The sequence below is a fragment of the Macaca thibetana genome, chromosome 18, assembly GCF_024542745.1.
Source record: "Macaca thibetana thibetana isolate TM-01 chromosome 18, ASM2454274v1, whole genome shotgun sequence".
Lineage (NCBI taxonomy): Eukaryota > Metazoa > Chordata > Mammalia > Primates > Cercopithecidae > Macaca > Macaca thibetana.
In genome coordinates, this window is record NC_065595.1 from 53,191,628 (window position 1) to 53,215,536 (window position 23,909).

Here is a 23,909-nt window from a genome sequence, read left to right on the forward strand (position 1 = left end):
AGGATAAGATTTAGCTGATTACAAGAAATGATAGGGTTCTTGAACATGGATGTTTGTATAACATTTTTCTTGAACATGGGTGTTGATGAAATATTTTCTTGGTGTTAGAGAGAGCTCTATCACAGATATTTCTCACTCTGTTCCTCCCATGCCCAGAAGTACACCTTCTGGAGCTTTTAGAAACAACAGAAGCATTCATATAAGAAGAGATTTAGAAAATTACCTGAAGTATTAGGGTCATGGACTTCCTAAATAACCACCCTTACCTCTAGCAGTCAGAGATCACCACCATCCTGGTTGTTGCTATCAATGAACAGTGCTTGAAAACTCCAGGTCCTTCATCTCTGGTTTTGTTTTTGACTCTCAGAATAACCTTAGGTACCCTTTCAAGTTTCAGTTGGTTCAAATTAAAATGAAGAGGCCAAACTAGATTGTCTCTGTGGTTCCTGTGGGGCTGAAATTCACGATGTTGGATGTTAATAGCACTGTAGATTCCTAAATAGTGTGAACAAACTGCCTTTTAGAGAGGCTAATGTTGTTTTCCTATTGTAGTTGGAGCCTGGATCTTAAAATTGTGTCATCTGGAAAGTGATATTTGAAAGGGTTTAGGCCCTCACTTTATTCTAGGAGCAAGCCTTTTAGTCATATTCATAAATTTTCTAGGCAAAAAGTATTCATTTGCTTTATTCTCAAATAACTCCTGGGAAAGCCCCAAGTGAGGAAAATGATCCAAATGCAGATGGTTAAGATGATGGTTCGAAGTACCAACTTTAAATCATTCTCCATAGATTTAATTGTATCAGGGCATCCCTGCATGAATTTTTATAATGGTAACTTGCAGTCAGTTTAAAGAGGCTAGTGTAGAAAACGAAAAATGGGGTTTTCTAGGCTTAATGAAGAAAGATCATGGGAAAGGGGCTTCCGCTATGCAAAATGATCTGATCTCTGCAATGTGGTATCAGGCAGGAAATTAGCGGAGAGTTACGCAAGGAATGAGCACTTACAGGGACATGGCAATTAGACTCTAGGAACAATGATGTCCGATATCTCACATAAGGTCTTCACTTCTGAGCTGTAAGATTCTTATGTTAATTCAGGCCTCAGTTAAACCAAACAAACTAACAAAGATTTAAACTATAGACTTGTGTTGACTGTGCTTTGGGGTAATCAACAGAGAGAAACTGTGTGCATGTCTGAAAAAGCAGCTGTGAACTAGCTAGAAGTGATGAGAAGAGAATCTCCGGACAAGGCCCATGGTAAAAGACAACCAAAATAAATCTGTGAAAAACATCAGTGGTCTTGTGCGATTCTCAGAAATGATAATAGAAAACAAATTCCCCATAGAGAATGTAGAGTCTGTGAAGTCATTTCCTATGAGATTTAGATTGTTTAGTTAGACATTAAATAGACAGGTAACCCCTGGGGGCTGGAAAACTCAGGGGCATTGGAGTTTACTCCCATTTGGATCTCTGAGCCTGTTACTCACAAGAGAATATAGGCTGTAAAATAATTGAAACACATTATTCATTGAAGGAAAAATGTTGACAAGCTAGGAGTTTTTGATAGACACTGTTGTCTATCCCAGATCCTTTCTCTTCTTCTTCTTTCCTAACTGACCCTAAATATTTTCTTGGGCAGTATTATGCCCAGCAGAAAAACCAAGTTTCCCAAGCTCTCAAGGAAGCCATGTGGCATATAGGTTAAAGATATGAGATGGCACTTGTGGGAAACTCCTTAAGTGAGGGACACTCACAGCATGCACTATTTTGCATTTTCCCCTTTGCCTTTGCTCTTCCACTTTTAAAATATCTGTAGGGACAGATACCTGGGGATATAGCAGACACCTTGCAATCGTGAAGATGGCATCTGCTCATTAAGCGTGGAGAAACAGAAGAAGAACAGGAGTCTTGTTCCTTATAGTGTTATGGAGCAGCCAGGCAAACTTTGGACTTCCAACTTCTGGCCATCTCATTGTGTAAGAAAAATAAACTTGTGCTGGGAGCAGTGGCTCACACCTGTAATCCCAGCACTTTGGGAGGCTGAGGCAGGTGGATCACTTAAGGTCAGGAGTTCAAGACCAGCCTGACCAACATGGTGAAACCCATCTCTACTAAAAATACAAAATTAGCCAGTCATGGTGGCTGGTGCCTGTAACCCCAGCTACTTGGGAGGCTGAGGCAGGAGAATTGCTTGAACCTGGGAAGTGGAGGTTGCAATGAGCTAAGATTGCGCCACTGCACTCTAGTCTGGGCAACAAGAGCAACACTCCATCTCAAAAAAAAAAAAAAAAAAAAAAAAAAGGGAAAGAAAGAGAAATAAACTTTTTTCCTACTCAATTAAGACATTATTTGTGTTTCTGTTATATAAAGCTAAACAGAATCCTAATGTTATAATTTTTACTTCAGTGATTTTTTTTTTTTTAATCCTCAAACTTCTACTTATTGTTTCCTTTTCTTTTATTTCCAAAGGGAGTGATCCTGGTCTGGCATTTCTGATGTCTGCATTTAAAGTTGCCATCTAAGTCATGAATCTGTTTTCTGCTACTATCACAGAATACCACAAACTGGGTAACTTAAAAACAATAAAAGTTTATTTGGCTCATGGTTCTGGAGGCTGGGAAGCAGGGCACTGGCATCTGGTTAGGACCTCATCCCATGGTGACAAAGGACAAGCAATCATGAGAAACAGAGAGAAAAAGAAGTAGGCAGACCCCTGCTATAATTAACCCACTCCTGAAATGAGAGCATTGACCATCTCATGAGAGCTCTGCCTCTTAAATGTCCCATCTCTCAACACCATCACGGTGGCAGTTAATTTCAACAAGCGTTATTAAAGGGGGATGTTTAAACCATAGTAATCATGATAGAAGAATTTTTTGTCTGTCTTTATTATACATATGCAGCCCCCTTGTTAGTAACGGTAAGATGGCCCCCTGGGTTTTAGCAGGGCCATGGGGATAAAACCAAGGAGACTTGCCTACCTGAGAACTGTGTCCTGCAAGCTAATTTCATTAGCCTTGTTGCTTGACTTTACGAAATGACTGGTCCAAGATGAAATTCTACTAGTTTTTCTTCCTAATTATGTTTATATATTAGCTGTTTTACCACCCTTTCAAAGTCGTAAGTTTCTGACTCTGTAATCTGATTTCAAAGTCCTGAATTCAGTTACCTCCAAGTAGTTGTACTTACAATATCAAAAATTTGTTATTTTCTAAGTAGATGCTATGAAACCTTTGAATTCATTTTTTGGCTGTTACTGTCTTTATGCTGATGGAGTGTGTTAATGAGCAGAAATGGAGGTGAAATAAGATTAAACCCATGATAACCTGAACTAAGCCCACCTTTAAATTTTCAAATGTGGGGAACAACTGGATTGTCCAACAGGCTCATCAATCCAGTTTTGTTCTATGTCACCACAAGAGATTCTTGAGGAAACTGGGTGAGCGTTGATTATTGTTTGAGAATTTGATCTCTCCAGGACATAACCTTTTTAAGAACACCATCCTTCAGCACCATTTTTATAGTCCGAGTGATGAAATACAGCTTTGCATTTTATTTTAGTATGTTATCACTGAAGCACTTTTCACTTACCTGAGTTGGGTATTAGTCTCTTTGATGGGTTGTTATCTAAATTATGTATTAGATTATGTTCCAGATTATTTTGTAATAAATTTCATTGTGTAAATTTAAGTTATACAGCATAATATTATGGGACATACAGATAGTTAAAAGGTTACTATAGTGAAGCAAATGAACATATTCATCAAAATTATTTTTCTAATAAATTTCAGTATATACATTTAAGTTATACAACATATTATGGGATATATAGACATAGATAGTAAAATGTTTACTGTGCTTAAGCAAATTAACATTCATCATCTCACATAGTTACCTAGTTATTTTTGTTTTTGTTATAAGAGCAGCTAAAATCTACCCATTTTGCATAAATCCCATTTATAGTAAACTTTTATTACCTATATTTCTCATGTTGTACATTAGTTCTCTAGACTTATTCATCCTATGTATCTGCTACTTTCTATCCTCTGACCCATGGTTCCACTTCCCCTCTCCACCTCTAATAACCACTATTTTGTTGTCTCTGTAACTTGCAATTTTCTTAAGATTTCACATATAATAGAGATCATACTATATCTCTAGCCACTCATGAAACTGAACTGGAATAATTGGGTAAATAATTATCTTAGTTTTTAATTAATCTTTCTTAAACGTATGTTTAACTCACATTTATTTCAATGTTTAACATTAGAAGTATTTGGGGTCTTTATTTAGAAGTTTGGTGATGCTTTTGTGACTAGAAATATGCCATGGGAATTTAACTCTTGTTTATATCAATTAGACTATGATAAAATTGGTTTTTTAATATATCGTTTCTTTTAAAGTCAGTTTCTAAGAACTTGTCAATAACATTAAGTGAGGACTTACTGTATTTTAAGCTGATAACAAATTAACTTATATCACACACAAAAACCTTAGACCTTTATCCCTTATGCACACAATTTACATTTTGTATGTCGTAATTTACCTCATCATATAATACTTCACAACTTATTGTTGTTTTTGACCATTTTTCTTTTTAGCTTTTGTACTTGAGGTATGTATTATTAATATACCACCATTACAGTACAGGAGTATTCTGGATCTGACTGTATATTCACTTCTTCTAGTGAGTTTTATACTGTCACATGTGTTTATGCAAGTAATTGTCATCTTTTTATTTCCCTTGAAGAACTCCCTTAAGCACTCTTGTAAAGCAGGCCTAGTAGTAATGAATTCCCTCAATTTTTGCTTGTCAATGACTTATTTTTCCTTCATTTCTGAAGAACAGATTTGCTGGGTATAGTATTCTTAGCAGACAGTAGTTTGTTTTTTTTTTTCTTTCATCACTTTGATACCATAATCCCCTTCTCCCCTGGCCTGCAAGATTTCTGCAAAGAAATTCACTGACAGTCTAGTGGGAACTGACTTGTATGTGACTAGATGCTTTTCTCTTGCTGCTTTTAAAATTCTCTTTGTCTTTGACTTTTACCAGTTTTATTATAATGTGCCTTGAAGAGGACCTATTTTGAATAAATCTATTTGGGAGGCTTAAAGCTTCATGGATTTGGATGTCTATATCTTTCCCAAGACTTGAGACATTTCCAGCAATTATTTCATTTAATAAGCTTGTGTCTCTTTCTCTGTCTCTTCTCCTTCTAGAAATACCATAGTACAAATACTTGTTCACTTAATGTCCCATAGACTCTCTTCACTCTTTTTTATTCTTTTTCCTCCCTCTTACTGGATAATTTCAAAATACCTATATTGAAGTTCACAGATTCTTTTTCCTGCTTTATCTAGTCTGTTGTTGAAGCCCTCGATTTTATTTTTTATTTTATTGATTGAAGTTTTAGGCTCTAAGATTTCTGTCTGGTTCATTTTGGTGATATCTGTCTCAGTTGAATTTATCATTTAGACAATGAATTGCTTTCTTGATTTGATTGAATTGTCTGTTTGTATTCTCTTATATCCAAGTTTCCTTATGATCATCATTTTGAATTTATTTTCAGGCAATTTTTAAGTTTTTATTTCTTTGGGATCAGTTGTTGGAGAATTACTGCGTTTCTTTTGTAGCATTATGTTCCTTTGCTTTTTCATGTTTCTTGTGTTTGTGCCTCGATATCTGTGCATCTGGTGGTGCAGTCTTCCAAATGTTACAAAGTGGTTTTCATAAAGGAAGATTTTCACCTGTAGATGAACCTGAGGGTGCACATTGGGCAGGGTGCAGTGATTTTGGTTCTGTGTGGGTGCAGTGATGGAGTCTCTATGCAGCTTCTTCAGTTGTGATCAGTGTTAGCAATGATGGGAGGTTCCTCTGTCATCTAGTTTGCAGGAGTTTGTGGCAATTATGGTGGCCACCTACGTTATGGTGGCCACCCTAGCAATGCTTTAGGGATTATTTCCTGTTCTTGTCTTTCTCATAGTGGTGAATCAGCTGAGAGAACCTCCTTGGTTCTGGGTCACATGGCTCACAGGCAGCCACAGCAGTACTGGGATCCAGGGCACAGGGGCTCAGAGCAGCTGTGAGTCTCAGTTCCTGCGGTTGGGGTCTTATAAAACTACTGTAGCACCAAGGACTTGAGGCATAGCCATTAGTGGATGCAATTCTACTAAGCTAGGATCTGTTGTTCTGAGACATACCTAGTAGCTTAGACCTAGGGGGCTGGGATATAGCTGTAGTGCTGACCTGTAAGGGCAGGGCATGGTACTCGTATGGCTCCAGGGAAGAAGTTCTCTGGAAGCTTCAGCCCTAGGGACAGCTGTAATTCATGATTCAGAAACAACAGGGCACATTAGCAGCTCAGGCTCCAAGGAATGAAGTACCATCCAGGGGTGAATCTGGGCCTGGGATAGTGGGATGTGGCAGCATGTTAGGCTCTGTGAAGCCAGCTGCAGCAGGAGCAAAGACCCAAGAATGACAAGATGCCACTGTGGCTTAGACCCTAGTGGTTAGAGAGCAGCACAGTGATGACTCCATTCTCAGGAGAAGTGGGGTGCCTCAGCAGCTTGTACTAGGGGAGCTAGTCCAGTTCTAGGAGGCAGGGTGCTGCAGTTGTTTGTTCTGGAGGGTGGGTGGCACAGTTCAGCCAAGATTCTAATTCCCTGGAATGCAAGGCACTGCATGTGATTGGATCCAGAAAGTAGTGCTACATGGGCCAGTGGAGCTTCTGGATTCTTATGGTTTGAAGATGGTGACTGTCTGGTGTGTAGGAGGCATGAGGTCCCTGGGAATAGGGGTGCTGCCTCAGCTATGACACTGGAGGCATGACTGCTCTGGTAGTTTGAGGCTCTGTGTGCATGGGGGTAGGGCACATAAAGGGAGGGTCCACCAGTGACTGGGATGATGGGGAGGGACTGGCTCTGTGGAAGTTTAACCTTAGGGAGTTGGCGATAACTTGGTCTTGGGATGATGCACTGTCAGTGAGCATAATGCAATGGAAGCTGAGCCTCAGGGATGGAGGGATGCAAGGGCTACTTGTCCCTGAAGCAGGATGCACTCTAGCAGTGGCTCCAGTTCCAAAATGACACAGAGCAGTAGCAGCACTGACTACACAAGGGGAGACACAGCATTACTGGCTCCTTCTCAGAGGGTAGCTTGGCATGTAGACTCTGGGGAACTCCCTCAGCTGGGCTCCAACCTGTGAGAACTGCAGGTGTCTGCAGCAGTGGTAGGGGCTTCTGGGGTCCTCTTGCTTACCTTTTCTCCACGGACAGAAGTCCCTCCTGGTGCTGAGCTGATCTCAACCAGAGCAGTGCGTGGCGAAAGCAAGTTGTTTCCTGCCCTTCTCTATGCAGCATTCTAGATTTCTTGTTCTACAGGATTTCTGCTGCTGCTTTGCTATTATTTGGTACTCCTTTAGTTATGCTGGGCAAAATGTAGTTGTTTATTCATTGTTTTGGGTTATTTCATATGGGAGAAGAGCACTAGAAGCTTCTAGTCAGCCCTTGTGCAGACATCACTGTCAATTCCGAATCTTTTGTGTAAGTATTTGATGACTGAATGCAATGAGATCATGTAATTATTAAATATAAGTTTGTGAAAGTGAGCACTATGATTTCTGTTTATCACTCAATTGTTCTTTTTATCTTCTATGGATAATCAAGACTGCCTGAGAGACAGGTTCATCTCTCCTCTTATCTCCCTAAACTGTTCCCCTCTTATTAACTCAATAATCCTTACATCTCCCTATAATAACCTACCATCTGCTTCTAGTTTTGGCCTCTTTCTAAAACTAAGTTGAAAATAATATCTGATTTCTCATACTTTTATTGTTGATAATAGATGAGTATGCCACCTTTTTTGTGAGAATAAGATATTGTGCTGAGAGCATGGTTTGTAAACAGGTATGATGAAGTCTCTCTATGTAACTGATTTGCAGTTTAATTAAAGAGAAGGGATGACTATAACAGTGGAACAGAATAAGTGACAAGTTGTATGTAGCCTTCTTCCCAACATGACATTCTCCATGTGGAGTTTGAGGGTTCAGATAAGGTAAGACTTAGATATGCTTTGCAGGAAGGATATAAGTACACCACTAGTAGGTGTGATGGTACTTTAATAGTAATAACAATAATGATAGCTAGCATTGATTATTTTCTATGTGCAAGGCATTATATTAAGCATTCCATGACAATTATCCTATTAAATCTTCATCACATCTCTATGGTTTAAAATGAACTTTTATTATTACCCCCATTTTAGAGAGGAAAATATTGAGAGTTAGAGATGTATATAACCTTCCCATGATTACTTAGCTAATAAGTGGTGAAGATGAAATGGATATAAGCCCAAGATAATATGACCCCTAGATCTGTCTTAGTTGTAGGCAGGAGGACCTGCAAAGATAAATATGTCTTATTTGGATCCACTTACCATAATTTAGAATTGTTAGCTTTTAAATTATGCTCAAATTAGTGAGCAAATTTCCCTGGATTTCAGTATGATGGCTTTAAAATCAAGGAACTGTATATTTGGGTTTACTTAATGGGCTGATAAACTGCCAGGATTGTGAATTCATTGTTAAACATTAGCCTGGAAGTGAAAGATAAGAATGCACATGCTTTGTCTACAGATGGAGCAAGTTGTCATTCAAAGCTACAAAATATAGCTAAGGAGTTTAAGAACTGAGGGGAACATAAGTTCAAGACCCAAGAGGAGAACATGAGACCAGACAATATGCCAATTAATGGAATTAAACTGAAAAGATTTAAAATGAGGTCCCCTCAGGAGACAATGTAAAAGAAAAGGCAGTTAATTCAATAAGGACAAAAGGATAAGCGAGCTAACTGTGAGAGGATCAGAATATTTAAAGTTGATAGCGTCTTAAGAATTAAAGAACATTGGCTTGTGACTGCTGTGAATTTATTATGCCCCAGTAGTTCGGTCTAATTTGGTCCCCTTCATCCTCTGAACAAATATGCTCATCCTGAGATTCCAGGACAAAAGAAATAATCCTTTTCATTGCAGTCAAGCTATAAAAGTGATTATGATCAGCAGCCATTCACAGAGGAATAAATAAAGGAACCATCCATCATGCTAGTAAAGTTTTCTGTCCATCTGCCATGTTGCATTTCAAAGACTGTTTCACCACATTTTGGTTGTTTTCAAAGATATACTTTAAAAAAAATAAATTTTATATTTGAAAACTCCCCAGGACAGTGAGAGTTTAAGTGTACAAATGTAATTTATCTTGTGCTAAGCAGGTTTTAAAGTACCGAAGGCATGGTAGGGGGTAGATAATAGGGTGCAATAAAGTGGATCTGTATGTCTCTGTAGCAAATAACTGAAAATATGAATTTAAGGAATTCTGTTATGGAATATATTCTCTAGAAAAGCAGTTGTGCAGTGCCGTTATTCAACCATGTATCAACAAATGTGCCTCTAAAGACCAACATCTAAAGACCACAGCAGGGAGTAGGTTTAAAGTGTTACACCAAGGCATCCAATCCTTTTAACCCAACTTTGGCAAATGCAAATGGGGAGCGACAGCATTGCCAAAGACATGCAATCAGTAGCAGCAAATAGTATCTGAGGACAGAGGTATATAAACTTGAGGAACCATTTATGGGCTAGAATGGTTTTTGTCAATGGGTGTCAATGAGGCCGAAACAAGCACCATCATATTATGGAGCTTTCTCATGTGATATTTATACCTGGAGACTATCTCACTTTATCATTGTTCTGTAGCTAATAAGTCACATTGTTTTATCTTTTATGAAACCCTGGTTTACACAGATTTTATCATCTGAAAAATTCAGTATAAAACCATTACAACTTAGAGTATTTGGGGTGGATATTTTCTGGGGGGAGCTGTGAATGACCTAGATTATTTATCAAATCAACTCTACGTTTAAAATATTTGGGCAGGGTGGGGGTTCTCCTTCACTAAGCCTATGTATATGTACTATATAACTAAAATTAGTTTCTTAAAGGTAGCAACAAAAAATGCTGTTAGTTCATAATGAAGTATAGTAGTGCTTTACACCCTGTAGTAATTCTCTGTTGTAAAGCATTTCTTAACATATTTGGTTCAAAGTGGGGTTGGAGGATGGAGATTCTGCTCTATTAAACAGGCATTCCTGTGTCCCTTGTCTTTTGCTAGCTGTAGTTTAAGAAACTCAACATTCAGCTTACTGGTGCAAATATGTCATGACAGAATTTCTGCAACCCATCCATACTAATGAATTGTAGCACTTAACTAAGAATAAAAAAGGATACTAGTGGGGCTCCTGGAATTCCTAAGAGCTTCTTAAAGAGGCCCGTCTCAGGACACAGTAAGTCTGACATTGCCATAGATTTGCTCTCCTAGAACTTTTAATATACTTTTAATAAAAGTTATAAATATATACACAAAAGGCCAAGGATGAGAAGCTATAGGTAAACTTCCATAAACTATACCTGAAATTTGAATACACATTTGAAACGCATTTATGTTTGACATACAGCTCACTACTTTATGGCACAATCCATAGGTGAATGTCACTTTTCATATTACTTAATATTTGTTCCATTTCATGGATGGCACCAGATTAAGAATAGGACCTTTTTATAATATTGATCTATGGCAATATTTAGTCCAACACTTCTCTGCAATTCAGTGTCATGGCAGAAATGGATAATTAAAATAATCTTTATATTTGTGGAGGATAGATAGTAGGTACAAAAGAAAGAAAAAGTTAGAAGACATGATTCTTAAGAAGCCATAATACGCAGATATGGTCCCCTATGCTAAGTGCCAATAGAGAAGTAGGTGGAGAGGGAACTAACAATTTTATGAAGGCTTTAGACTTTAACTCAATGATCTTTTCACGGGGTGGGCTAGAATGTACCAGGAACCTTATAGATTTTAGGTAATTTAATTCCTAGTACAAATAATAGAAGTTCTAAAAGTGAGTGTTGAGAAGATAGAAAATTATTGTGGGTTTGATTATTTGAAGAAGGTTTCATGGGGTAGCTGACCCTACAAATAGGTCTTACGAGACAAGACAGAATTAGTTGACGTTGGAAAAATGTGTGTGGTGGTTGTAGGGGAAGAAGTCATTTGAGATAGATTGATATAAGTAAGGCTAGGTGGGAGGAATTGGTGAACAGTATTTGGGGAATAAGGATTGTGACAGTTTTACTGTGCTTATCATTTGTCATTCCAGTGGCACTTCATTGATCCAAAGCCTATCAATAATTCATCTGACCTGTTTACTTTGATAGCCACAGAAAAACCTAAAGAGAGATCATTTCATTTTTTTGAGATTAATGGAATCCAACAAATGATCATTCAACAGAGCTATGGCAGCTCCTTGTTCTGCAAATTGCAAATGTTGCAGCAAAGATATTCGGCCATTGTATGGTCAGTATTGAAAGGTCAGTGTTCTCTTTTTATATTTAGAGCAGCCAAGGCTGCTTTAATTCCAGAGAAGGTGTCTAACTTATATTGTACCATGATTTGTTTAGTCAGCAAGAAATTATCTTCTAATATAGTTCTGAGATTGCTGACTGTGAAATCTATTCAACTGTAAAGACGCTACTGCTCCTTCAGCCAAAGAGAATTCTGTGCCATCCAATCACGTGCTTGAGAAAGTCGCTAGTCTCCCTATGAAGCACTCTTGAGCACCACGAGTGACGTGATCAGGCCAGGAGGAAAAGAAAGATCATTCTATAAAAAATGGATATCAGAAAATTCAGACAAAGGGATCTGCAGCTTTTGTTTCTTCTCTTTTTGTTGTTGGAAATGAGGCCAGCATATGGCTGCATGGCATTGTTAAAGTGATGTAGAAGACCTGAGCTTTTCCAGTTTAGCACTGCAAATCTAGAATTTACAAATGCACCCTAAGTTTCTTCAGATTTTATTGTGGGTTTGATTATTTGGAGGAAATAAAGTAACTCTAGTCCCTAATTCAGAAGATGTTCTGGGCCCTTTCCTAAGAAATGTTAAGAATGCTTGGGGAGTACCTCATGCAAACTGGGTGTCACTTGTCACCTCTCCCTCCAGACTGCCACCCGGGCATCTTCTTTCATTTCTTCCTGCTGTCTCCTGAACTGCTTCCTGTATTGCATGACTTTCCTTGGTCTGCTTTGCCCTACCTGCAGAGCTCCAGCTTACATTTCCCTAAGCCCCACTGAATTTAGACTTTTGTGTTCAAAAAGCTTTATAAGTGACTTGAGACTATCATAAGAGAATTAACAAAAAGGCACAAGTCAGAATTCAGCTGCTCCTAGAGGGCCCCTAACCCATGCTTTGTCAAAGATGGAGAGATGTCATGCTAACTGTCTCTCTTGGGCCTCAGCATATTGGCACATTGCAGAGCCCCTCTCCTGCTTAGGTACACATGGTTTCTCTTTTCTTCTCACTTCTTAGTCTTTGGGCCCACCAGCAACAACTCCAAACTTTTCACATACCTTAGGAATTTCTGCAGAAATTCAACCCCAATCCTTACCGTGCAAGAGACTTCTTTCACTATTTCTAGATAAATTCCTTTTAGTTATTTCCATCTCTTCCTCCGTCCAAAGTTTGGGGCCAAACAGCCCTGAAAGTATAATTCTTCTCCCCAAAATGCTGCCTCTGTGAGCTGAAGTGCAGAAATAGCTATTGGCATCTGTTGTCCAAAAGATCACCAGGATGGCTAAACAGTAGAAGAGAGCTTTATTGGTGAGAATGGTTTCCAAGCTGGGAAAAGAAAGTCTCCAGTGTGGAACAAAGGTGCTCTCTCTTTGATAAGGGGAAGGACAGATTGGGTTTTATGCCTTACAGGGTCTGTGTCATACATATTCAGCATGTTTGGGGAAAAAGCTATACATATTTATGAGGGGAGCTGAGCGCATGCATAATAGGTAAACATACATGTGACATATGTAACATACATCACGTGTTCACTTTACGGTGGGGTTTTAGCATTAAAATGAGGTGTGGTTTGTCTCTTTACATCAAAAGGTGAACCATAAGACAGACTATCTGTGCACACGGCCAGGCACGGTGGTTCACACCAGTAATTGCAGCACTTTGGGAGGCTGAGGTAGGTGGTTCACTTGAGCTCAGTTCGAGACCAGCCTGGCCAACATGGTGAAACTCAATCTCTACTAAAAATACAAAAATTAGCGGGGCGTGGTGGCGGGTGTAATCCCTGCTACTCTGGAGGCTGAGGCAGGAGAATCATTTGAACCCAGGAGACGGAGGTTGCAAACCACCACCCCCCAAAATAAAAATCTTAGTTTTTATCCTAAAATGACTAACCTAAAAACAAAATAATATATGTATTTGGGAAAAGACAAAAAATTTTCAATTTTCTCTGTTATTATTACCTATATCATTGGTATTGATTCTTTTCTAAGTTTACTGCTTTCTAACTACATTTGTTACATTTAGTGATGAACATTGTAAAACTTCACATATGGGCATCAAGTCCAATAAATGATGTTATTTTGGTGATCTTGGGAGTAAGAAATCTCCCCCACTCCTTGTTTTTATAGCTGACCTTTTCGGAAAGAAATCCCTCTTGGAAAGTCCCACTTTAATTTGTTATATTTTTCAAACTAGACTGTCACATATGCTCTAATGACACAGTATTTCTTAAAGCCCCAGAATGAAACCAACACCATCTCTGTGATTTTTAACATTCCTCGTGTGGTCTTATACATTGAGTACAATCTTCATTAATAATATACTGTTTTGTACCTGTTTTCCTTTTAAGGGGGTTTGTACAATCAGGATGGATCTCTTGCTACGCATATCAATAAAAAACATCTTGGAAATTGCTCCATTAGATATTATTTCAATGGAAAAGATCTCCTTGGTGAGGAAGGTTAAATGAAATTCACAGAGAAGTTCTTTTGTGACTCCTAATATTGGGCTCAGTGGAGTTAAACACTTCGGTTACTTCATGAGAGCATTTAGTTTAGTGCTGAGCTGAAGTAAAGAAGTATGAAGCTTGGAAGATATACTTCTTCATTTATTTTGCATTTGTAGTATCCTCCCACACTGATAGTAGGGACAACTGGATGCAAGTCTGTTTCTGCCCCAAATCATTGACCTATCATTTGTCTTTTAATGTCTCTAATCCTTGGCACACATTTATAAAAGATGGATTATGCTTGTGGATGCTTAAAATTCTGTCTAGTCGCAAATCATATATATGATAATGGACTGTTATCCAGCATATATAAAGAGCTCTTATAACTCAATAACAAAATAAGAGGCGAAGAGGAAGGGCAGAGGGAAGGGGCGAGGCACACCCAGCTCCTGGAAGGCAAGTATAATCATAGCAACCCTGAACAGGCTGTGGCAGGATCCCAGTCCCTTGCTGATCTGTGAGACATCAAACTTTGGGCACAACTAGTCACAAACGCAGCATTTCACGGAGACACTGTCACAATCACAAGGTTCCTGCTATCCGAATACAAATAGTGATGAAGGTAACACTGCTGCTTTGCTGCCAAACAGCATCTGCCATCATATTTCTTCTATCTCCAATTATAAAAGAGGTACATGCACTTAAAAAAAAAAAAAAAAGACAAAGCATAAAGGTCTTTATAAACCGAAAATCTCCTCTTTCATCCGCTTCTCTCTACATTCACTTCTGTCTTGGAACTATTGTTAACAGGGAAATTAATCTCATATTGCATAAAGTCACTTACGAAGAAATTGGACTTCAAGATCATCCATTTTACTATTCTTGAAGAAAAAATCATGAAATTTAGGGCTGGGCCTGATGGGATTTGTAGTGGTCCTCTCTCTCACCTCGAAAGCTACCACTGCCTCCAGATGCTCTTAAGATGGTGACCTCTCTGCATTTCACACCTACAGCAGGAAGAATTGGGAAGAAGCAGACTTCCCCGTTCTGTGCTAGACATGTCTTGCAGAAAACGCAGATATCCAAATAACCAAGGAAAAGGGTGGGAAGGAATGCAAAAGCTGTGCCAAACCATTCAGTGTTTGGCTGGTGCCCTGGGGTTCACATGCATTTCAAGAAGACTGAAGGGTACCAAAGCTGCAGCAAATTAACTAATTTCTGTCAGACCTGCCTCTTAGTGGCAGAGTATGGCCCACCCATCCAGGTTCATGATGCAGGACTATCCTTAAAAGATGACATGCCAAAGTTGGAGGTCAGCAAAAGTACTCCATTCAGAATACGGAAAGAGAGGTTTCCAACTCTGATGGAACACAGCCGGTTGGTCTGCTGGGGAAAGCCACATCTAGCAATGATATGCTGAACAAACTGGCCCAGGCCATATCCTACCACCTAAGAAATAAGGCCCACATTTGCTCCTTCTGGATAAAAGGAGAGAGTGAGAGAAGAGAGGAGCGTCCATATAGACATGAGAGGCCTACACATCCAGATAATACCCTTGCTGATAAGAATATTAAAGACCAGTATTACAGAATCAATGACCCTGGAGCTGGAGCATAGAAGCTACTAAGGCAGACTTTAAAAATGTGACATCTAGATCCACCAGAGGATAAGGCTATCACCTCACTATATGTTGATGGTCTGGAGGGTATTATTTCTGAGACCAAGCTAACAAATCATCTCTACCTATGTGGAGAGATCTGGACGATCACTGTGCAGAGACAGCAGTGTGCTTTTATTTTTATGTAATTATTTTTATTTTATTTTTTTTCTTGAGACAGAGTTTCACTCTTTGTTGCCCAGGCTGCAGTACAGTGGCATGATCTTGGCTCACTGCAACCTCTGCCTCCCAGGTTCAAGCGATTCTCCCGCCTCAGCCTCTCAAGTAGCTGGGGTTACAGGCATATGCCACCATGCCCAGCTAATTTTGTATTTTTAGTAGAGGTGGGATTGCACCATGTTGGTCAGGCTGGTCTCGAACTCCTGACCTCAGGTGATCTGCCCGCCTCGGCCTCCCACGGTGCTGGGATTACAGGCATGAGCCACCACGCCTGGCCAGCAGTGTGCTGCTTTTCCACAGGGCAGGCTGCAGAAGTGGCTGCTGAGAAGTCAATTTAATAAACTGACTGTCAGTGGCTGCAGACTCAGTGTAAAATGGGGAAAATCCCAAGCAGCCAGAGGAAAAGAAAAAAAGGACAGAACCACAGACTCTGGGATCCAGCTAGAGCTCATTCCAGCTCTGCTAGGAGCTCCTTCTCCTCCTGCAGCAGCAGAAGATGCATCTGCCAACTCCTTCCACCTACTCTCAAGTGGCCCTCCAGCTATGGTGAACATTGCTCCACCTCCACCCCCAGGATTCGGGCTACACATATCCCACCCAACTGGACCACCTGCTCATTTCAGCAAGACTCCAGGATCAATCTACTGTCTCAGGACCACCCGAAGATGGGAGCTCACACCAGAAAACACAGCACTTCTGGCACGTTATCACCGCTCGGGACCTCTGTGAGAAAAAGGGGGCACTTAAAAATCTCAATCAATGAATCTCGGAATGAATATACTTTTTTATTTCTTTGTAGCTTCCATGGCATCTGAATGTGTTAAGATGTGTGCAGGTAAGAAATGAGAGTCATGCTTTTCTATGCATATTCAAAGCATCGGTGGACCTCAAATAAACTGCCATCAAAACATCTGGCTGCTATGATAGCCTGACTAATAACACCTACTCCCTGTTCCCCCCACCTCTGTGGTCAGCAAAGGGCTGGGTGAATTGAATGATCCAACAGAGTTCCCATCCCATGTACACGTTCATTTTGTCTCTTTTTAAGGGGGATCGGGGAATTCATCTGCAGTAAAAAAGCTTTTAAACATTCATAATAATAATAAAATGAGAACCTAATTTTAAAATGGGCAAAGTATCTGAATAGATATATCTCAAAGAATACATACAAATGATAAAATATGTATCGCTAATAGTGCTCAACATTTTCAGTCACTAGGGAAATGCAAATCCAAATTACAATGAGATACCACTTCACATCCCCTAGGATGGCTATAATCAAAAAGACAAACAATAGCAAGTGCTGACCAGGACATGAAGAAATTGGAATTCTTGTACAATTGCTAGTGAGAATGTAAATTTGCAGCCAGTTCAGAAACAGTTTTGCAACGTCTCAAAATGTTAAACCTGAAGTTATCACATGACCTAACAATTCAATTTCTGTGTATATATACCCAAGGGAACGGAAAGCACACAGCCATACAAATGCTTGGACATGAGTGTTCAGAGCAGCATTATTCTTAATAGCCAAACGTGGAAGCAAGTCAATTATTCATATTCATAAGTGGATGAACAAAATGTGATATATCCAGAAAATGAAATCCTATTCACCTATGAAAAGGAATGAAGTACTGATGCATGTGAAAATATGGATGAACCTTGAAAACACTATGCTAAGTCAAAGAAGCCAGTCACAACTTGTATGATTATATTTATATAAAATATCCAGAATAGGTAAATCAATTAAGGCAGAAATTAGATTAGTCATTGCCTGGGTCTGGGTAGAAGAGTAGGAGGGTAGGTTTGGGAATGATTGTTAATGAGCATTAAGTTTCTTTTGAAGTGGGTAAAATGTTCTAAAACTGATTTTTTAACTACTGTTCTTTTGACAGTTCTTTTCATATTCTAGATACAATTCCTATGTCAGATAGGTTGTTTGCAAATATTTTCACCCAGTTTGTAGCTTGTTTTTATTTATCTGCTTATCAGGGTCTATGTGGAGCAATAGTTTTTAATTTTAATGAGATTTACTTTATCAATTTATCAGTTTTTGCTTTTATGAATTATGCTTTTGGTGTCAAGTTTAAGAACTCTGACTAGCTTAGTCCTGAAGCATTTTCCTATATTTTTTTCTAAAACTATTATAATGTTATGTTTTACATTGGGTATGTCATCCATTTTGAGTTAATTTTCGTATAAGAAAGTGAGGTTTAGGTCAAAATTCATTTTCTTTTTGCCTGCCTGTAATAGCTCAAGCATCATTTGTTAAAAAGACTATCCCCCATTGAATTGCTTTTGCACCTTTGTCGAAAATCTAAAGTAACTTCAGCATATTGGTATAGGTCTATTTCTGAGTTTTCTTTTCTCATCTGTTGATCAGTGTGTCTATGATAGGTGTTGATTTTACTGTAGCTATACATAAGCCTTTTCATCAGGTAGAGTTATATTTACCACTGTATTCTCTTTTTCCAAAATTATTTTAGCTATTCTAGCTCCGGTGCCTTTATATATAAATTTTAGACTAAGATTGTTGTGTTGTGCCAAAAACCACCAGTTTCAAATTTAATAGGTATTTCATTCAACCTATAGATCAACTTTGGGACAATTGGTACCTTTACTATGTTAATTTGTCCATTCCATTAACTTTGTATGAGTTTCTATTTATTTAGATCTTTGATTTGTTTCATTTGCATTTTGTAATTTTTGGAATTCAGATTTTGTATATGTTCTATTAGATTTACATCAAATATTTTATTTTAGAGCAATTATAAATCATACTATATTTTAAATGTCCAAATGTTCATTGCTAGTTTACAGAAATGCTATTAATTTTTTTTAGGATGAACTTCTATCCTTTGCTTTTGGTGAACTCATCGGTTCTAAGAGGTGTTTTGTAGATTCCTTGGGATTTCCTACATAGACAATCATGTCATCTGCAAATAACAACAGTTTTGTTTCTTCCTTCTCAATATGGATGCCTTTTTCTTTTCTTTTCTCTCTTTTTTTTCCTTATTGTGCTGTCTACAACTTCCAATACTTAGAATGATGAGAGCAGACATTCTTCCATTCTACCTACCTAATTTTAAGGAAAAAACCATTCAGTCTTTTACCATTAAGTATGATGTTCGCTGCAGGGTTTTTGTATAGGGTTTTTTTCAACTTAAAAATGTTTCCCTCTATTTCTAGTTTTCTGAGAGCTTTTATCATGAAGGAGTGCTGGATTTTGTCAAATGCTTTTTCTGCATCAGTTGATATGATTACATGATTTATGATTTTTTCTTTAGCCTGTTGATATGGTGGATTAGATTAATTGATTTTTTAATGTTGAATCAGCTTTGCATACCTAGAATAAATCCCACTTGATCTTTGTGTATAATTATTTTTATATATTGCTGGATTTGATTTGCTAATATTTACTTGAGAATCTAAATTCATGAGAGATACTCATTTGTAGCCATCTTTCTTTTTTCCTTTATTACTTTTTTAAAGCTATCTTTACCTGATTGTCTAATTTTAGTATCAGCAAAATGTTAGCCTCACAAAATGAGTTGGGAAGTGTTTAGTCCACTTCTATTTCTGGGAGAGAGTGTATAAAATTTATGTTAATGCCTCTTTAAATGTTTAGCAGAATTATCAAGTGGTGCCATCTGGGCCTGGAAATTCCTTTTTAGGTGCTTTTTAATTTTAAATTTAATCTTCAATGGTTGTAGGGTCATTCATGTTATCAATTTCACTTTGATTGTCTTGGTATGGTCATTTATACAATGATCATGATATATACATTTCAGTACAGTTTCTACTCAGTTTCCCTACAGAGGCCTTTTTACCTTTAGATCTAACACACAGTTGTTAGGGTTCCCTAGGTCCAGGAATCCAGGTACAAAGAAAGCACTTACAGCCATTGTTTTCTGCTTCCGTGGCCCTCTGGTGAACTTTGCACTACTCACTCGTTCCAGTATGAGGTGTATAGGCATGATGGCCATAGTTTTCAAATCTCTGTACCAGTAGGCACAGTTGGCCTTTAGAGCCTTTTTTCTTTCAAATTTTCAGATGTCTCAGAAATCTTTTTATGCAACTTTAATGTGTTATAACTTCATAGAACATAGTAGACTGCAAAACAAGTAATGGGAGATATCTCAGGCAGCGCTTTTACATTGGTCTGTAAGGAGCTATTTTCCCTAAATTAAGGGAATCCTTAAAAAATTATAGCAGATCAGCATGAATATGTGCACCAGTGTTCAGACTGATACAAATAGTGCGTTTTGAAAGACTGTTTGAAATGAATTTGAAGGACATTTCATATCCATGCTCAACTGTAGGCATAAATCACATTTTAAAAATAAATATATTAAAATTTTGTTCTCTACTATGTCATTAATAATGCACTTTCAGCTGGTTTAGCCACCAAGTGCTAACCGCATTTTGTTCCACAAAAAATAGCAACTTTTTTCAACATGAATTATTTTTAATATAAATATCAAAGATTTTAAAAATATACTATTATAGACCAAGAAATAAGAATGCATTTCACTAACCCTCTTGTATCTAATACGTAAGAATGTCCAAAATGGTGACTCTGCCACAAAAACGACTCCAAATATTTGCCTGTGGAAAATATGATTTCAGAGACTGAGAATCATAGTAACACGCAAATTTCCAATAGGTTCATGGGCGTTCCCTACTCCGCATACGTATTAGGCCATCCTCACAGTACACTGTTTGGCCACCTGCAGTGTCTCCAGCTCTGGTTCTTTATCTTGCCACAGAGTGTAAGGAATCGGATCCATAAAGAGAGAATTGCAAAAAAAAAGATATTGCATGTAATATCTTTGTGAGTTGAAAATGATTAAGACAGCATAAAGTATTCCCTCTTTAAGAGATGTTTACATTTTAAGACAGAGCAAAGTGTCCATTTGGTATAACCAAAAAATAAAGGAATATACTTTTGACATTTTAAACATCAGATAAGTAGGTCACTGTTACAGCAAAGGAACCCTCCAGTGGGTTTGAAATGATATGTATGACTTCCCCCACACAAGGCCAGCCCTAACCCTTCACCACTATGAATGGACTAATCATTTTTGCACCAACGATCCTGGGAAATATACCTTACTAAAATCAAAACACCAAACTACATAGAGTTTAATCCACCATGATAGTGAAGAATCATCATTAGCGTTTAGGCAAACAACCAGTTTTTGCTTACTGTTAGAATGGTTTAAAACTGCTTATGGTAAGGATAGTTCAATTTTATCCATTTTGTTGGTATGTTGCGAAGAGCTAAGAAAATTGTTTTTTCTACTCCTCAGGCTATGTCCTCTGCCCGTGGTTTGAAGTAAGACTTCCTCCTCTGGCATTGTTAGAAATTATATTCAGAATAGGGGACAAACTACTCGGGCTCTCTTTCTATGTCAGGGGTTTACCATCTGAAAAAGCAGCATTGAAATGATTTAATGGGCTCTCATTTTTCCCAACAGTCAGCCCTCTACAAAGTCAGGATTCATTCCTTCCTTGGGGGTTTGCATGGCTTTTGGCCGTGGATCTGGCTCCTAGGAACTTGTCCAACGTGATTCATGGTGTTTAGTTATGCAGCTCTCATAATTGGGTGATTCCTTTCTCCAGATGCACATGTAACTCCCATTAGTGTCACTGAGGCTAAAGCTCATATTTCAAGGGAATCTGAAATTTGACAAGGGTGAAAGGACTTTTTAGTTTTTCCTGCTTTGATTTAGGCCTTTTCTGGTGATTTTGATACCTCTGATGGTTTTTCTTTTCTTCCAATTTGTTAATATGTTACAGAAAATTAACTGTCTGGAAAACAAAGCAAGCAGGAGTTTCTCTCTCTCTCTCTCTCTCTCTCTCTCTCTCTCTCTCTCTCTCTCTCCCCTCCCCCCCCCCTTTGTCTGCCTCTCTCTCCTTCTCTCCCTCCCTCTCTCTTTCTCTTTCTCCCTCTCTGTTAGAGCATTGATTTTTTTTGAGTTAATTTCTTTCTTATTGTTCTTTAGGTCAGCATCTTCACTATTTCTTAGTTCTGTTCCTCATTCAGACTCTCACTCCTAGAGAAAATATTTCTATGATTTACAGTTTATTCTGTCCAATTTATTTTTAAATGACTCAATTCTGTCTTTTGATATAACACAAAGTTCTTAACTTAAACCTTTAGAGAGGCAGTCTATTTTATTTAGTTTATATTAGCCTCAAAACTATCAGGTAAAGGTTCAAAAAAAGTTAGTCTCAATGTCATAAAAATTTTATCTGGACTCAAAAATTAAACTGTAATTTTGACATCATTAGGTTCTCATACCTTGTGAAATCACAACTTTCAATTTAAAACAGTCAAACATATAAATTCTCTACTTTTCCAAGCCTCTTAGCTTTTAACTAAAGACATGAAAGTCACTGGAGCCCGGCTTCTTAGCCCAACTTCTATGGAATCTATATGACTTCATGGATAAACTTCAGAGGATTTGGAGAATTTCATAAAATTGTTCATTTTTGTTTTTGTGAATTTTTCCAGGGAGAAGATTCAAACCTTTCAAATGAATTCATAACCTTAAAAAATCTATTAACCATCCATTAGAAATGCATTCCAACTTTCTTAGGAAGATAGCCTCAATTCTAATTTTCCTGAAAAGTGAATGACACCTAAAGAAAGTGATGAATTTTAAAAGTTCTCTCCATCCTACCTCATGCTTTTGCCTCCTGGTGAGCTACCTCTATACCCTTTAACAGAGACCCAGCAATTACCACTTCCCTCAACTATTAGTTCATGGTTAATAGGATTCATTGGAATGTCTCCTCATGTCAAGATACCAAGACTGTAACCCCTTGTTCTTGTCTGCCAAATGATTAGAGGTTCAGCAAATTCATCGAGGCATGGCCTCGATGACCTATAACAAGGCAATCAAAGTTCACTCAATTCAGTTCACTCTGAGATGCCTTATTATAGTTTCATTATTATGCATTTAGGCAAAATAGGGTTATTTAAATACAACTTGTGCTGTGGGTGAACACAAAATTTATATAGTGAAACTAAATACTATGAATTATAGTTTTCCTTATTTTCCAAAAACTCATTACACCCATATCTCTGTCAGTTACGATCTGGTAATTTAAATTTGGGGGTCCACACTGATGGTCAGTAACAGTTCATTAGACAGCCTGACTAGGCTAGTGACTCAAGACACTGCTGATTTTCTAGGTTTTCATATGTTTCATTTGCTCTGTTATTTGTGTTTCAGAAAATTGGCAGACTCTTTGCAATTCACTTGTTATTTAATTAATCCCTTATGAAGTCAGTTTCTCTTATGAATTCTCTGAATTCTCTCTCCTTCATACTTTCCACACTTTTTTTCTTGCTCTCTACAAACTGGCTATTGTTTCCTCTAATATTTGTTCTCTGCTTCTGGACCCCAGGCCTTCAGAAGGGCTCTCAGTTGTTGGCTCTCTTTGTTTGTGTCCTTCCCAATGAACCACTGACTTCATACTTTTGAGGCTGTTATCATTCACTAGGTATTACTCACTGTAGTTCATGATTTTCCATTTTGTTGGTAACTGCTGATTGGTTCTTCCTGGTAGGATAAGCTATTTCTGTATTTCTTGCTTCTTTTAAGCACTCTGAGATCTGCAGAGCTATTATATCCTTCGAAGATATCTACCACACCTTCCAGTTCCTGTTTGTATGCGTTTGTGTATGTTTAGTCAATTCAACAGACACTAATGTGTTAGGTATTGTGCAAGCTTCAAAACATAGAAACTTATATGTGTGATATAGTTTGAATCTGTGTCCCCACCCAAATCTCATGTAGAATTGTAATCACCAGTGTTGGAGGAGGGGCCTGGTAGGAGGTGACTGAATCATGGGGGTGGATTTCTCCCCTTGCTGTTCTCGTGATAGTGAGTGAGTTCTCACGAGATCTGGTTGTTTAAAAATGTGTAGTACTTCTCCCTTTACTCTCTTCCTCCTCCTTTAGCCCTGTAAGAAGTGCCTGCTTCCCTTTCCACCATAATTGAAAGTTTCCTGAGGCCTCCCCAGCCATGCTTCCTGTACAGCCTGCAGAACCATGAGCCAACTAAACCTCCTTTCTTTATAAATTACCCAGTCCCATTCTCAGATATTTCTATATAGCAGTGCAAGAATGGACTAATACAATGTGTCGTGGTTCCTGCCCTCAAAAGGGCTTACCATTTAACTGGAGAATAACTTTGCCCTTAACCTTTTACTGAACAAG

The 23,909-nt window shown here is 38.2% G+C and overlaps 1 pseudogene; it reads left to right on the top strand.

The window, feature by feature from the left end:
- The first annotated feature begins 1,225 nt into the window (after nucleotides 1-1,225).
- LOC126941095 (pre-mRNA-splicing factor RBM22-like) lies at nucleotides 1,226-16,753 on the top strand (annotated as a pseudogene).
- The last annotated feature ends 7,156 nt before the right edge of the window (nucleotides 16,754-23,909 follow it).